Consider the following 10,702-nt stretch of genomic DNA (forward strand, 5'->3'; position numbering starts at 1 on the left):
ACTAATGAAGAAGTAGAGAAACAAAATGAGATACTCGGTCGTCTAACTCATTTAATATTAACAAATGAAAAGTGTGCAATAATCATAGGATGTTTCGCATTCGAGAGCCAGTTTAGTTGGAGCATTCACACAACTTGCTTTTATTGTTCTGCCGGCTGCGACTCCAACTGCTCTCGGCTGCTGGAGCTGATGCTGATGCTTTCTGCGGTTGCCGCAGACGCCTTCTGGCCATATTTGTATGAATAAATGCGTATTTAAGCACATACTTACAACACTTGCCATGTATGGAGCCCGAGCCCGAGAGCCAGCAGCCAGGAGCCCAAAAGACAAGGGACACTGGCTGCTCCACGAGAAAAGGATCGAGAGTCGGGGGAGTCGAGGGGTCGGGATCCCAGACAAGGGACAGTTTCCCAGTGGCAATAGGCGAGTGCCGGCATTTTGCATTTTCCCTTGTAGTATGTTCCTTGGCTTGCCACATTTTCAGATATACTCGTATATGTTTTTCATGCTGCGGCCGAGGCTCACATTTGCTTTATGGTGCCTCACCTCTGTGGCTCCTTTTGCAGCATATTAAATTGCGGAAATATTTCTGTTGCGAAAACAGTTGCACGGCCAAATTGCACAGCAAACAATTTATTAATTAAGACCGAACAATTTGTTAAACGCTTTTTTACCAACGATTGCGAACTTATTCAAACGCAAAATTGCTGTTTGAGTAATTGAATATTAAATAATTATCTAGAGTTTATCTAGGCAAACTGGGACGGGAGTTAAGGTCGCAACGCGTTAAGCGAAAAAATCTAATTAATGCATGATTTTAAATGTAATTAAGTGTTTCGGGAAATATATGGCAAATCAATACGAATGCTCAGTCGAACCATTAAGGCATAAATATAAATAAATAATTCAAATGGAAATTATAAGAGAAAATTGCTGGCATCGCGAGCAAAAAAAGGAACGCGCAAAAAATATGGATATTATGTAAAAAGTGAGTGTCCCCAGAGCGATTTTACTCGGAAAGCATTTAAATGAATATTTTAAGCAAATCATAAATTGCCGACATACAAACCTCTTTGCCATATTATTAACAATTCACGATGTTGCTGCAGCTGGATTCAATAATTTATGGTTTTTTGCACATTATTCTCGTTGCAGGCGGCCCTCCATCAACAATATGTTTGACAACAAGTTCCGGCATTGGAATTGAATTTAATAAAATAAATTAAGCCACCAGGCAGCCTGAGCGGAGTGGGTCAAAAGCACACAGTTTGAATTGTTAATGAGCGGCGGCAAAAAGTGTTAAATGCTGATGACGCTGCCTCTGCCGACGTCGCAGTCGCATTCGCAGTCGCAGTCGCTGATTCAACGGTGCTGAAAAGTCAATTAAAGGTAATCAAATCGCAACTGATTGCATTACAACACCGGTGACAATAATTTTAATTCGCATTGATGTGGTCACTTATTTCATTTCATTTTCTGCTAAATCCAACAATTAATTGAGCACAGCTCCCTGTCAATCCTTAACCCCCCCTCGACCGTTTTCCAGCCTTTGCTGTCGCATTGCGGTTTAAAACGCGCCGTCTGACGAGTTTGCAGGCACGCGGTTTTGGTCGCCACTGCGTTTTTTGCAGTTTCGATGCGAATGGTTTCGAATTCAGGTTGGTTTTTTAGCAAATGCATTGGAATTTGGGGATTACGGTTAGGATTTGTTATGTTCAGGGGCTTATGAATTAAGCCTGCAGCATTAATATAATACAAATGGTAAACCAGATTGTAATTGGAAAAATAAATAAGAAATGCTATTTATATGAGCTTGTTAATATTTAGATTTATCACATATAAAAACCATTTATATGATATTGAAAAATACAAGAAAAGACTAGAAATCTTCTTAGCTACTTCTTTAGTACTTTCCTAAAGTTTACTCTCATCGACAAACACCAACTTGAACTTATTGCCCATTTTTAATTCTTTAAAGTAATCCAATACAAGTTTAGCAAACTTTTACCCCACCAATGCGACTTTGACTCCGCAAATTACGTGCCTTTTTGGGGTTAACCAGAACTACTTAAATCCAGCGGCAGCAACCACATACATATGCACACTAATTGCAAGTTGTTAATGTTGGCAAAACAGAGCGGGCAACTCAATTGAAAATCGTTGGCGACTCTGAAAACTTGGCAAAGTAATATAAATCACCCAAGGGATCAGGAGAATGACCCGGGGAGAACTCGAACTCTAGAAGTCGAGAACTTGGCTGAATGGTCGCCGGTTTAATGACGCAAGTAATTGCAACAGCAACAGCAACAGCAACAGCAATAGCAACCGGCAACCGGCAGCTTGCAACTTGCAACTGGGAACTTGCAACAAGATCTCAAAGCTGCAAGGGGCCCAGACTTAATGAAAATCAAACAAAACAAGCAGCGCAACAACAATAACTCAAAGTCGGTCAACTGTGCAGGGGAAAGCTCTGTTGATTTTTCCCCCCGTTTTCCGAAAAGCAATAATTGATAAACGAACATGGGCGAACAGATGTACAAGTGTTCAAATGAATGAATCAAGCTCAATGACGATGATATAGAAGACATGCGAGCCAAATCAATTGATTTATGCAGCTGCAGTTGCCTTTGCGGATGGCATTTCGTTCGCATTTCGTTCGCATTTAATTGAAAGCAGTAATTAAATTAATGACTCGCCGTCCGGCGAAAAGTCTGGTTTTAATTAAGTCAAGGAATGACGGACTTGCAGATCTAACTAGACAACTGTAGACACTCTGGCATGTGCAACATAATTGTCACGCAATCGTTCTTCTTTTGTCCAGGCCAATGCACTCACTCATTCAATTCAGAATGCGGAAGTTAAGATACACTTTTTGTTTGGCCACTTGAAACGCGCCAAAAAAATAAATACTGAGCCATGGCAACGCGCTTAAAACAGCGCCTGAAACGCGCTCATCGAATTTAGCTGACCAAACAGCCACAGAACGTGACTTTTGTATAGACTGGTTACAGTGCAGATATCACTGTAAACATGATAAGTAATGTTTAGGTTTATCGTGAAATATTGAGTGCAAAAGTTTCAGTCCTGAAACATCGACTTATATGTATATTTCATATAAATTAGGAACTTGGGGAAAACACTTTCCCTCTTTTGTGCTCATGATTTCTGGATCATTTATTCTTAAGAAATCTTTGTGGCAACCACCCCTTTTGATTTTCTTAAAAATGCTAAATGATTTAATCAAATCTGCCATTTTATTGCATTCCTCAGCGACCAAGTAATTTTGCGCTCCGCGCCTTTCTTCACACACATACGATATATCATTCCTCTGGACGTCTTCAGCTTATGTATTCATAATTAAATTAATTAAATTCTTGCGCTTCAATTAAAATCTTATTAAGTTTCCGTATGCCTGCCACACGTTTCCCTTTGAAACAATGGGGGGAAAACTGAAAAATTGCCGAGAATGGTGGCGAATGAGAGATGAGATGAGCGGCAGACAAAGAGGAAAAAGCGGGAAATGAAAAACTTCTTACAAAGCTTACTTATTCACACATCACACAGGCAACTGCAGACTTTTCACTCGCAAATACTTTTCCTGTCTCCAGCACACACAGACGCACACGTTAAACATTATTCACCGGCCAGGAAAAAATGAGGAAAAATATCCTCCTGCTCCCCTGTTGGTCCTTTTTTGGGTGCTGCCAGCCAGCGTACGGGATGCCAAAAACAAACAGGACGAAGAAAAATGCTTGCCGACCATGTGGTTCACTTGATGTTGCTGCTGCTGCCTCTGCTGTTGTTGCTACTGCTGTTGTTGCTGCTGTTGCTGATGCTGCTGCTGTTGCAGTGTTGCAGAGTTGCTGCTGTGCTGCTGCTGCCGTTGCACATATTGCTGCTGCTGCATTCTTCGCATAAATTTCGCCATCGCACTTAACTCATGTCTCGGGGTCTCTCTTTAAATGAGTCTGGTTAGCTCTCGCCATTCTTGCACTGAGCGAAAAACAGAGTTAGCTCTAATATTTCTGCCACTCAAGACAAACTGTCACAAATAATGTATTTTCTTTTCAAGCCGAAAGGGACTTAATATTATATATGTATGTATTTTTAAAGAGTACTTTGAACCAAAAGATCTAACTTAGTTGTAGATCTTCTTAGACAGAATGACGATGTATTTTCTCTAACAGCATCGTTATAAAGTTACCTATCATCAAAATCATTATGCTTTCTTCTAAAAACTTGTTTTCTCTTTTTAAGTAAAGTTCTATATATATATTTATATATTCCCTTTTTTTCTGTGTGTAGTTATCTACTTCTCGTTCCCGCTCGCTTTGAGCTCGGAGCATAAACAATGGTGCTGCTTAAAGCAAAAAACCACGCTGCCCCTTGCCACATGCCCCTTCCACTTTCGACCCCTTACCTTCCGTTTCAGCCACGTTCAGTTCTGCACACATGTGACGCTGTCCCGCTTTCCCGCTGCACCCACCGAGACCCACCTCCCAACGGCCTTGCCTCATGTTAAATTCACCAGGGAACGCAGCGCCGACGGTGGAAGGGGAAGGGGAGGAACTGGGGCAGGGGTAGGGGCAGCGGCAGTAGGCAAAAAGTTGAGACTTATTTTATACTTTTTTCGTACTTCATGGTCGTACAATGTTGAGCGGGGAAATTTAAAAGCAAATGCAAACAATATGGAACATTTTAAATGCACAGTGGAATGGAGAGCGAATTACTAGTGGGTCAAATCTTTACTCCTATCTCTGGTTTAACTAAAAAAGTTATCTTTGGCAATAAAGGAATAAAAAATAAAAGAAGCTTGAGAGTTTCTAGACCAGATGTATTTAAAGTGTCACTAATATATTATTTACTTATTTCAAGAGTACTTGCCACACTGTGCCATTTCGTAGGACAGCAGCGGCCGAGTAAATCACCGCAACTGTGAAACTAAATTTCCAGGGCACTAAATTTACGCACAGCCAACTAAACGCGGGCGAAACTGAGAGCAGGCAGAACCCCAGTTAACCCCAAACCGAGTGGAACAGTGTAAGCTGCCCGCTTAGATCCTTGTCTTGCTCTTCTTCTCCGGCTGTCTCCTTCCTTCCCCCCCTTATATCCTTCCCCTTGCTTATATCCTTGCCGTGCAATTTTCACCATTTTGTGGTGCACTTTGCGCCTGGCCGCGATTTGGAAAAGATTTATGGGCCACGACATGGAAGCGGAAGCGCTGCTGTCCAGGCCACTAAGTCCAGCTGCAGGTATGCACCGAACACCAACCACCCACACCCACCAGTGGTGCGACCCAAGCACCAACCACCACCCACCACCCAACTTCCTTCTGCTTGTTGAGTCAGCAACAAAGGGGCTGAAGAGGGGGGTGGCATTGTCGCGAATAGTCCTTTCCTAATGCCTGTCAGCAAATGCCGTTGTAAGGAGCTCAGTCCTTTGCTCCAAATCCTTTATGCAGCGCAAAAAGTTAGAAACTAAATACCGAAAAATTCCCGAAAATTGTTGACAGCTCAGAAGATTATCCCAAATATCATTTTAACAGCTAATATGAAATAACAGATATCTGAACATGAATGAGAGTTTAAAATATAATACATTTCTTTAAATTACCATTACAATAGGAGTACAGCATTTTTCTCGAGTGCATTCATTTTCGGCCTTATCCGGTTGGCTCGTTTTCATTTAGCGCCCTTTACCTTTTCACTATTTAATGCTTAATTTAAATACAAATCCGATCTGTTTGCTGACTTTTGTCGATAAGCGGCAGCAGAAATGATGGCGAAAGTTGGCCAACTTTATCCCATCTAATGGAGAAAAGAAACGAAAGCGGCAGCAGAAAAAATCCTTTTGCCTGGGCAATGGCAATTTAATTTGCTTTGGCTTAGAGCTCGGCAAACTTTTCGCCACTTGAAATGAGAGTTCGGCCCAAAGGATCTGGGGTCTAGAGTTACGAGGCTCCCTAATGGTTCCAAGTCCTGTGCACACAGCATCAGAATTAAAGTGGGGGTTGTAGTGAAGGCAGTGGATTGAGATCCACCAATTTACCTTTGGTACTAATATAATTAAAAGAGTTACCCATAAAAAACTGCGTAGATATGTATACATGAATTAGTTGTATGATCCTAACGCAATGTAATCAAATCATTTTTCCACAATATTTAAAAGAACTTAACGTTCTTACCCTCTTCAAGATATAACACTCTAAACACTCATTCTTGAACTCACCGCCATCGAACCAATTTCATTTGCTCAGTCTCCGCCCAAAGTGCTCCTTTATCCCGCCATTTTCTGGCAACCTCAGTGAACGTCCTTACTCCTGCCTCCTTCCAACTCCATTCCCCATGCAGAGAATTTATGTCTCAACTTGCCTAAGCCGTGTTTGTAGTAAAACCTCCACTATCGCGCCTTAATTTTAAAGCCCTCGACGCTAAATGGTCTGCCGGAACCTAGAACCCAGAACCCAGAACCTAGAAACCGAGTCCAAAGCCCTCTTTTTTGTGTGGCTTCGCGCCATCTGCATTCGCTGGCAAAGTTTATGTTCGACATGCTGTAATGGCGCCATATGCGCGTTTATCAAACAAAAAAAAGGGAGGCACACCCAACTCTGCTCTAGATTCCTGAATAAGTCTGGGATATATGGGTTAGTTTTCCGCTTGCCGTATAAATTTGTTTAAGACATATAGCAAGGATCAATAGCCGGGGATTTATTGTCTGCCACATATAACTTTGTCTTGGCTTTAAACTCCCAGACACGGAAGTGCTAAAAGGGCGTGCCACTGCTGGATGGCAAGGTCGATGGGCGGAACTTTTTTACCTACTTTCGGCTGTCGCCGCCGCCTTCTGGGCAGAAAGCCAAGGGAGAAGAGCCACGGCAACGAGATGGCTAGAAAATTATGGCTAAAATGGCGACGTCGTCTGGGGCCGAGGAAAAATGCTCCACGACGACGTCGTCTTGCGGTCGTTTATATGTAAAATATTTGGTTTACTTTATGACTGCTTTGGGTATTACTCTTTACTTTCTTGCAGTGCCAATTCTGGCTCGTTCTCCTCCTCTTTGGGCCAACTTTTTGGCCAGGCTGTAAAAACAAACAGAGATGCGAGAAACGGCGATGGCGATGGAGATGGTGGTGGAGGTGCTAGGAATTATGCCATAAAAGCATCGTCGTAGTTCCAACTTTGCCAAATTCTTGGCTTGTCGTCGACATCATCCTCTTTGTCATCCTCTGGTTCTTCCCCAACACCCGCGGTCTTCAACCGCCACCGTCGCCTAGTCTCAATGTTCAAGGGGGCCATAAAATACTTTTTGAATCCGAAGCGCCGCATTGCTCCTGTTGTTTGGCGGATATTCTGGTGGGCAGAGGAGATTACCGGCGAGGGACTCCTCCGCACCATCTCCGAACCAGAACAGAACCAACAAATGAGCCAGCTCACTGGGGCGCCTCTTTAACCGCTCATTTCGGGGTGTTGAACCTGCAATGGATTACATTCGCCGAATGCCAAGTGGGGGATTCCCTGGAGGTGTGGCCGTGACCACAAGACATTTTTGGAAATTTAGAAAGTAGAGTACAACGCTTGTATAACCTGACCTATAATATATATAAACCATCATAGCATAACATGCTTTTATGATACTTTTGGTTCCCAAAGAAACACTGAGCCTTAGAGTAATCTAATTTTCTCCGTACCTAACTCTGGGTATACGAAATTAACACAAGTACTCCAATTGAGGTCACCTCCCCGATGTGCATCTTACCACTCCGAGTAGCAAGTTCTTTTCCAGCATTTGAAAGTGGCTTCGCACACATGTAGCCATTAAACTTGACTCCCCCTAAAATTAGCTACTCCGAACTGATTATAGTGTGCCCCTTGTCCCAATCACATCTACTCCATATCCGTGCAGCTTTTGCGGTTCATAAACACAAATCAGCTGCAGAAATGGAGAAGCAGAAAGCATTCAGTTCGTGCGCCCAATTCCGAATCGAAATCCAAGCCCAAGCCCAAACCCAATCCCAATCCCAGGCCCGATTCAATTGCTGATTGGGTGAGTGGGGGTGCGAGTGGGGCAGAGCGGTGGGGCAGAATGGAACTGAAACTTGTGCCCGATTACCATTACTGAAAATTGAAGTAACATGTGTGACGATGCGCAATTGGCAAGCGCCCCCTGGCGGCCACTCTCTGCAACTCCGTAAGCTGTTACGCCCCACCCACCCACTCAAATACTGAAAGCACACAGCCATCTATTGTTTCGTTTTCTATTTCACAGACGAGTGGCTGTTGCCGCGGCGACTTTCACTGGCACACAGCCTTCAGCTTTGGCCGCCACTGGGGAAGTAGGTGGCTGGGTGGTTCAGTGGCTCAGTGGTTCAGTGGGTGGTGCTAGATGCTGGTTGCTGGATGCTAGTTGCCACGGTGGTGCCCCAAATACCGCTTCCAATTTGGAGCTGGCTATGCGTGAGCCTGCCATGTCTTTGTTTTGTATTCCTGCGATGGCAAATATTTGGTCTGCCCGCGCTGGCAGGAAAAAGTATCTTGCAGATGCACACAAAAAGTATCTCGGCAAGTCGAAGAAGTCGCTAAAACTGTAACTGTAAACTGTGCAAATAGTGCAAATCGGGCGGAGGCAGCTCGCTACATGTCTGGAGCGGAAACTGTGCCAAAAGACGTATGGCACAAAGCAGGATAAATTTGCCAAGTTTATCATAGCAAACGGAAGGGGGCGTGGCGCGACAGGACTTTCATGAACATGGGAAAGGGAGAGAGGCAGGGAGACGGGGCTGTTGGCAAAACATGAGCCAAGGCATTGAGCATAAAATATTGTCGGCGATATTTTAACGCGCGCTCAAGCGAAATTGTCATATAAATAACGCCCAGGGAAGGGGTTTCTGTTTCTTCGCTGTGGGCCCTGGGGTTTCTGGTTTAAGGTTTTAGGATATTGGCTGGCGTTACTTTGAAATATTAAACATTTGGCAAACAGGCAAACAGGCAAAGTTGAAGTTTATTGCCGACGTTGATGGCTCGAGTTGAGCAAGTTTTCTTTTTTTTGTTGCAAAGGGGGCCCGCGGAAAATGGGAGGAAAAAGGAAATTGGGCCAGGCCAGCTGAAACCTGGAAACCATTATGGACCCGTCGATTCCGATGCTATTTTTAAGCACCGTCAAACTTTTTCCGCCACGGGCACAACTGTACTTGCCAACTCTTTTCCATTTTCCCCCCCTCCACACTTTTTTTTTTGTCTTCCATTAAATCAGAAACATGCATTTATTTAGCAATTTCCAGCAACTGCAACAGAAAAGTTGTGGCAAATGATTCTTTTTTGTGCTGGCAAATTTTCAAAAAGCAAAAAAACAATCTCTAGACTAAACAAAAAGCAACAACAGAAAGTGTTAAAAGGGGGTGGTCGTGCGGTGGGCGGTGGGCGGGGCATTGGGGCGGAAGTCATAGCGCTGGGCCAAAGCAATAGCCAAACCAAAATCCGGGGACCAAAACCGACAAAAGACGGACCAGAAAACGGCACCAGACAGATACAATAAAAAAGGGTTTGTCCACCCGCAACTCCCCCGTTTTTTGGGCCATGGCCGCAAGGCTGTTGGACTCGCAGCCACTCGAAGAAACTCAATGCTATATTCAGACGCATATATATAGAATTCTTTAAGGGCGCATAAATTCCAGCAATTAAATTTCCAAATTTGATATCAATGAACAGCACACTTTGGATTTATACAAAAACGAAAACAAGACGTACATATGTTATGTCTAAATAATTTTGTAGACCCACAATAAAGGTAAACCAGGCTTTATATAAATATAACAAAATATATTTAATAATATATAGACTAATTAGTAGTCCTGCGTTGTTATTTTTGTTCACTGTACAAAGTTCCAACGGCAAACATTTCGCAACAATGGTCGAAAAGATATAGCCATGGGTGGGGGGACAAGTGACCGAGAGGGGTCGAAAAGTGCAAGTCGGACACGAACGGAACTAATAAATGAGTTCAGCAACAGCAGCAAACCAAATAAAAATGTCCTGAAAAGGCAACAAAAGCCACCGAATAAAATCTCAGCGCCAGACCATAAAATATTAAGGGCAAACTCTGAATGGATGGAGATTGAAAGGTTCGAAGGGAAAAGGGGAAACTCTGGGTGACAATTTAAATAGCTGCATTCATGGGGTAGTTCTATTTAGATTATAAAAGCGTGCTGCAAGTCTATAGATTTGATTAAAGAACAGCCAATGGAGTAGCTAGTAGTTAGTCAAAACATTATTTAAACAACAGCAATCTGCACATAAACTAATTCGTTAGTTAACACTCACTATTTGGCACATAGTTCAACGTGAATTCTAGTGGCCCGTCGTAAAGATAACTCCTGCAAACATGCATTCAATATTCTGAAGTGTAACCCACCTAGGGCGTCCTCAGGGTTTTTTCACTTCCAATATCCCAACTCAACTCGTAACCTTTGGTGGGGAAAAGCACCAGAAGCACCAGACCCATCCTAACCCGACTGATAACTTCTGAACTTTTCGACAGGTCGTGGCTGCGAGCTCATTGAAAACCAGGCCTGCGGTATCGCGTTGGCCATTTAACAGGATTTTAGCAATTTAAATATGATTTCTTCCCACACCCATCATCAGCCCATATGCATTTCAAGCAGCTGGGCTGGCGTACAAAGGAAAAACTTGGCAGTTTTTGTTTTTA

The 10,702-nt window shown here is 43.3% G+C and overlaps 1 protein-coding gene across 1 annotated transcript in view; it reads left to right on the top strand.

The window, feature by feature from the left end:
• The window catches only part of LOC122615634 (protein slit), a 51,658-nt gene that overhangs the window by 35,281 nt on the left and 5,675 nt on the right, over positions 1-10,702 (top strand). Inside the window, exon 5 of the mRNA XM_043790653.1 lies at positions 1,156-1,389. The gene's annotated coding sequence lies outside the window, so the exon portion shown is untranslated. The remainder of the gene's footprint in view (positions 1-1,155; positions 1,390-10,702) is intronic.

Source organism: Drosophila teissieri, chromosome 3L (assembly GCF_016746235.2).
Source record: "Drosophila teissieri strain GT53w chromosome 3L, Prin_Dtei_1.1, whole genome shotgun sequence".
Lineage (NCBI taxonomy): Eukaryota > Metazoa > Arthropoda > Insecta > Diptera > Drosophilidae > Drosophila > Drosophila teissieri.